Below are 6,681 nucleotides of genomic sequence, written 5' to 3'. Positions count from 1 at the left end.
CTCTCTCTCTCTCTCTCTCCCCCTGTAGGCTGGGTACTAAGAACTCCAGGAGCACTCCTCTGTTGCCAGCATCTCCTGTAGGCAGAGACTATTATTGAAGCACCTCAGCACCGTTCCCTAGGGCTCAGCTGCACCACTCACCAGCTAGCAGCAGGCTCCCCATGCCCTCAATGCAAAGCAAGTTAAAGGATGGGAAAAGAAAGGCAATAAAATGGTTTCTATTAAAAACAAACTCATCACATTGAAAATTATTCTTAATGATGTTTTCCATGGTGAGGACCTTAGCGGATTCAGGTGATTGAATCACTAAGTTTGAAGGATTAGATAGGTATAGTCATTCTGACTTGCAACCTTCCCTGTAAATGGCTGTAGCTGGGTGCCCTGACACCACCTGCTGTGTTAGAGAAACATTTGCATTTGGTTGTCTGAGAAATTATGTCTATTAATCACGTGGACTACGCCACAGATGATTCTGGTTCAGAAGAAACTGGCTCTCTGTTGACCTCCCACCCCCACCCCATGGACCTGTGAACATTCCAGCACTGAATGTGAACTACGATATTCTGGTAAAGATTTAATTTGGTTTGGTTTGGATTAAGCTGGAATATTCAGGCTGCTTTCTTGAGATTTGGTTCTGTCAGTCTAGAAGATCTGTTTGGTATCTCTGCCCCCACCTCCCCCAAGTAAAAGCTGAATATTCACATATAAAAGGATAAACCATATCTCTATCTCCTACCTCATCAAATCCACTCAAAATGGACCAGAGACATTTAGTTCAGAAGCTGAAAATGGGAAATTGTTAGTGGAAAACACTTCAACATCTTAGCATATGCATGTGTTTTTGAAAGACCCCAGCATCTCAGGAAGTAACAAGAAGAACTGGCAGATAAGATTGCATGAAGTTAGGAAGCTTCACAGAGTGAAGAAAAGCCTACAGAGTGAAAGAAACTCTTTGCCAGCAACACATCTGGCAGGGAATATCTAGAATCTATGAAGAACTTAAAACACCATAAAGGACTAAAAACTTAAAACACCAAAAAGTCACGCAATGAACAAATGGGCAAATGAATTGGATAGTTTTCTGAAGAAGTACAGATAGCCAATAGATATGTGAGAAGATGGCTGATGTCTTACCCATTTGGAGAGTTCAAAACTACTTTGAATCTCATAATGGCTTTCGTGAAGAAAACAAATGAACATCACTGCTTTTGGGGATGTTGGAGGAGAGAAACAGTTATGCACTATTAAAGTGAATGCAGATTAGTATAATCACTATAGAGAATGGCAGGAGGCTCCTCAAAAAAGTAAAAATAGAATGACCATATGATTCCACTGTATCAGTCCTGGATACATATAATACATACATATACACACACATACATACACACACACATACATACATACATACACACATACACACAGAAAACACACACATATACACATACACACATGCATTCATGCATGCACACATATATACATAAACATGCATTCATACATACACACATACATACACACACATGTATTCATGCATATATACATATGCATTTATGCATACACACATACACACAGACATACATACATAATACATACACAAATATATATAATACATATACAAATACATACATAATACATACATACACACATACATATACACACATACACACATGTGTATTGATGCACTACTCAAAATAGCCAAGATATGAAAAACAACAAAAATGTCAATCAAGAGATGAATGGGTAATGGAAATGTGGCATATATTCACAATGAAATTTTATTCAGCCATAAAAAAGGAATGAAGTCACATAGTTCAGGAAAATGATGTCACTGGAGATCATCATGTTAAGCAAAATAAGCCAGACTCAGAAAAGCAAATACTGCACGATTTCTTTCCTATAGAGATTTTAGAATGCATATGTGAATCTAAAAGTGATGATAACCTTCTCTGTAGTCCACTTTTACCAGCCAGACTCTACTGTGTGAATGTTCCCGTCTCCAAAGTGAGGGATGTTGTATTGAAAAACTAGCTTATGAGGAACATTTTAGAATCAAGCAGCAACAATGGCCACCTCAGATTGTCCCGAGGATTAGATAGGATAACATGTAGGATGATCTCACCCTTAGATATCAAGAGGTCTTTCAGACACTTGCACACAGGTACACACACCAAATTGTTTTTACTGTTTAGCTCACTTGTAAATCCAGTGTCCCCATCCCAAAGTATGACCACTGTCTCCTTTTACCCCGATGGCAACTTCTAAGAAGTAAGTGGATAGAGCCTTGAGTTTGAGAACAAGGTCACCCTTACAGGTACTGGGGACATTTTTTTAGTGTCTGTCTCCTTGAAATTCCATACTGCACAGGTGGTAGAATCTTCTGACATTTGCACACAGACTTATCTTCTTAAAACAAGCTCATGTATTCTCCAATATCAGTGTAAAAACTATACTCAGAACTAAATAAAAAAAATCAACTATATGCCCTCTGAAAGGTGACTTAGAGGGATTTTTTTTTTTAAGTAAAGAGATTTCTTCCTTCTTGTTTCATTGACTTGTGACTTAAAACTTTACCCAAGTTGTAACAAGTGACTTAGAGTTGCATTAAGGTAGTGTTTGAACATCTTCCTGCTAGTCACAGCATTACTATAATATTTACTGAGGGCTTAAAATGTATGGGAAGGCCCTCACATTCAAAGCTGTGTTTTAATCTCAAGATGATCTTCTACAGAACACATAAAATTGTCCCCAATTCACAGAGGAGAAAATTGAGGCCAAAGAGATTAATGGAGTTCTTAAGGTTATACAATTGTTAGTTGTCTCAGTCTGAATCCTAGCTAGATATTCAAATTAAACAAATGATGTTGAGTTTCATTAAGAGACTTGTTTTGAAGAATGTTGGAGAAACTCTTAGAGCTAGGACAGGTCTGTGTTAGTAACAGTGTGACACAATTATCTATGCAGAGCGGGAAAGGAAATTACTTACTAGTTATAGAACCCAAAAGAACATCCAGTGTGGAGAAGGCCACCTGAGGAGACACACAGCTAAACACTTCTACCCCATGTCCTTTCTTTCCATGCTTTTCTCCCCTCTGGCTTTTCAGTGGCTGGAAGTTGGAGGGTGAGGCCCAGCAACAGCTCATGAAAAATCCTTGTATTTCCTCCTCCCAGAAAACAAGAGAGGAAGAGAACAGTACAGAAAGATCTCTGGGGCAACAAAAGAGGCTGGAGTTGGAGCACAAGCTGTCTTCTTACAGGGCCTTGTTCTGCCCTCTCTGTGCTGTCATACTTATTGTGACAACCGAGTCATTGAGGTCAGTACAGGCTGCTCCTATAACATGCAAGGACACTCTACATTTCTGGCAGAGAAACGGATTTAGTCAGAAAAAGTGTACATTTGTAACATTGGAGGAGTCACCAATGGCCCCAGAGGGTCCAGCCCAAAATTCCACAATTCTCCAAGGTCTTCTCCAATGACAATGTGGAGCTTAGTTGAACCAAGGAGGAGACAAAGACTCATCTTCTTCCCATTCTATCTCCTGAAGATTCTATTTCTATCTTGCTTTTCTTCCTAAGAGTTTAAGGGCTAGTTCTTGCATCTCCATATGGAGACCAGAAAGGTGGGCCTCCTAATATAGGAAAGAAAAACATCCTGTGTGGCTTTCCCATAAAAGACTGGTGAGTTATACTATTTCTCCCTCATGGTGACAACAGAGGAGAAATGTTTTACACTTCAAAGCTTATCTGAATAAAATGACCTAAAGAGAGAAGTAAATGTCAAGTGACCCTAAGATTATTTGTTATAGAAAGAATGTAGTCTGCTATCCCATAGACTTACATGTTTGCTCTAGGGAAGTTGTAGAACCTTTATAGGGAGGGAGGCAGAACTGGAGGAAGTTGGTCACTAGGGGTGGGCTTTAAGGGCTGTTGATCTCTCTGCTTAGCCCCAGCTCTCTGCTTTCTGGACAGTGCCACCTTATAACATGAAGTAGCACCCTCTTTCCACCATGGACAGAGCTTCTCAAGCTATTGCTCCTGCAATGGACTCTTCTATTGTGAACTGTCAGTTCAAATAGACCCTTCTTTTCTTACATAGCTTCCGTCAGGTATTTAGCTACATGAGAAACACAACTGATATGGCCTTTCCTTCGTAATATTTGAGAAATATACATTCAATTCTTCCCCCAGTGCAATTACTGTTCTGCCCTTGCTGATGATTTATGCTCTCCAAAACTTAGCAACTGGAAAACCACCTACCACCAGCTCATTAGATAAAACAACAGCGTTTGTGGTTCTTCACAAAGTCAGAAGCACCCAGAGAACAAATTTATTCTTTCTCAAGTGTCTAGGCAGGTGTTGTTAGAAAGCAAGACTGTGTGTGGAGGCAAACCATCCTGTGTTTGAATCCCAACACTTCCACAAATAACACCAAGCATGACACTGAATGTATCACCTGACTCCTTTGATTCTAAGCTCTGGCCTTTGTAAAATAGAAGTTATTCTTGTAGCTCTAAAATTATACTTATAAAACAGCTGTCATAGGGACACACACACACACCACATGCATATATATATATATATATATATATATATATACACACACACACACATATATATATATGTATATATATATATATATATATATATATAATGAATCCATTAAATGTCTGTTCTCTGACCTCCATACATACTTGAGGAATTATAAGCTGTGTCAGTATTTTCTTTAAGACTTTAATGCAAGCTGAGCAGGGTGGCACAACCCTGTAACCTCAACATTCAGAAGGCTGAGTGAGTCAGGAGGATTGCCACCCTGAGTCATGTAATGAAATCTTTATTTCAAAGAACCAAAAAATAAAAACAAAACTGCCAAACAGTAACTACAGCTGTAAGTCTAGACATTTGAAGGTTTTTAGAAATTAATAAAACATAAGTTCTATTCATAAATCAATAGAAGTAATAAAGATCAGCATAAGATTCCTAATTTTGAGGATGAATATGTTAAATTGTTCCCTACAACACTGGCTCAGAAACCAAGAGCAGTCAAGATAGGAACTAGAAATTTCTAAAACTAAAGGTTTTAGAGAACAGTGTCTGGTGTGGTAAAAAGCAAGAGGGGGATTTCTGCTGATGGAACCTGCTCACTCCAAGATCAAGATTGGAAAGAATGAGCCCTGGTGCTGTACTGTGGTCTTCAGAATTAAACTAGCCCAGAGCATCCCAAGCATGTTTGGAGCCTGAGACTCAAGCTGATTTCATCATCTTCTCTTTCTATTTTGAATGACCATGAATAAATCACTGAGTTCTATGGTCATCTATGAATGTAATAATGAATGAGATCTGTCACACAAAGCTCTTGGCACAGTCCCAGGCACATGGCAGTAACAATTATCACCTCTATTATGCCATCTTCCTGGGTGTCACTAGTTGTTCATTCAGAAAGTTAGTAGTAGAGCTTTGAACCCAGTCACACTAACAATGAGCCATCCTGCAGCCTCGTCTTTCTACTGTGGCCACTGAACAGAAAAGAAAGGAAGTTATTCTGTCGTCAGTCTGTGGAACTTCAAGATATAATTTGAGTTCATTCATTTTTTTTCCCTGTGAGCACACATTAGCAAACGACAAATGAAGACACTCTATTTTCGTCTCACTCTCTAAGCTAATGAGAAAAGAGATGTTACTTCAGCGTGTAGCTTCAATTCAGACTGAAAGCTTGGTCTAAATATAATCTCTACTGGCATAAACCCTCTCATTAAATACCCAGAAGGTTGCAACATTCCACAGTTACACTTATTGCCTAATGAATTCTAATAGAAACAGTGAATTCATTCTTGCCTAGATAGAGGATGTAGGAGAGAAGATAATGCAAAAAGGTGAATTGTGAGGTCTCTGCCTGTCATTCCCAAATCAGCATTTCTAGTACAAGATCCCTTGGGGCCCAGTGTCAAGGTTAGCTCAGATTCATTTGTGTGTACCATAAAAATCACAGCCCTTTGAGTTTTAGTCTCTGTCTCTTTCTTGGTTGGTTGATATTGTATGAAATGGAGAGATGTTTTGAAAGTGAGTGGTGGTATTTGAGTTTCTACACCCAGTTTCTCTCCATTCTTGGCAAAGGTATAATCTTCCACAGTGATGCCCTCCCAAACAGTAAAAGGAGAAAAGAGAACTGTTTCGTCTCCCAGGAGACTTGCTTAGCCCCACTTCCTTGTGGCTAAATGCTATGTGAGCTAGAAAAAGGAGTGGACCAAGAACCTAGGCTTGGTTATGATGCCTCCAGAAAACCCGAAGATGTTCTATTTGCTCTATTTACTTCTTACAAAATTCCTTAATAATTATGAGAGAAGCTATGTAGCAACTCCCAAAGCATTTTTTTTTCTTCAAAGATGACCTCCATTAATAAGAGAGACCAAGACCCTAGACTCACAGATCAGTGAAGGCTAAAGACCTACACTGTGCGGTGGCATACTCGAATGAGCTGGAACTTGTTTACCCCAGTTTGCCTCAAAGGTCCATCCTTCATACCTGGACACTGTTTTATTTGTGAAACCATGTCCCCTTCAACTTCAAATAAACTTCCTGAGTCCAATTAGTAGCTTGCTTGCTTTCTCTCCTGTGTTAAATTACATTCCTAGAAACCTTAAGTACAAGGACATAACCAACTGTGTTTTTTATTTTCCTCAAAGAATTCAA

The sequence above is a fragment of the Mastomys coucha genome, unplaced genomic scaffold (assembly GCF_008632895.1).
Source record: "Mastomys coucha isolate ucsf_1 unplaced genomic scaffold, UCSF_Mcou_1 pScaffold15, whole genome shotgun sequence".
NCBI lineage: Eukaryota > Metazoa > Chordata > Mammalia > Rodentia > Muridae > Mastomys > Mastomys coucha.
Note: the sequence above shows the minus strand (reverse complement) of the source record.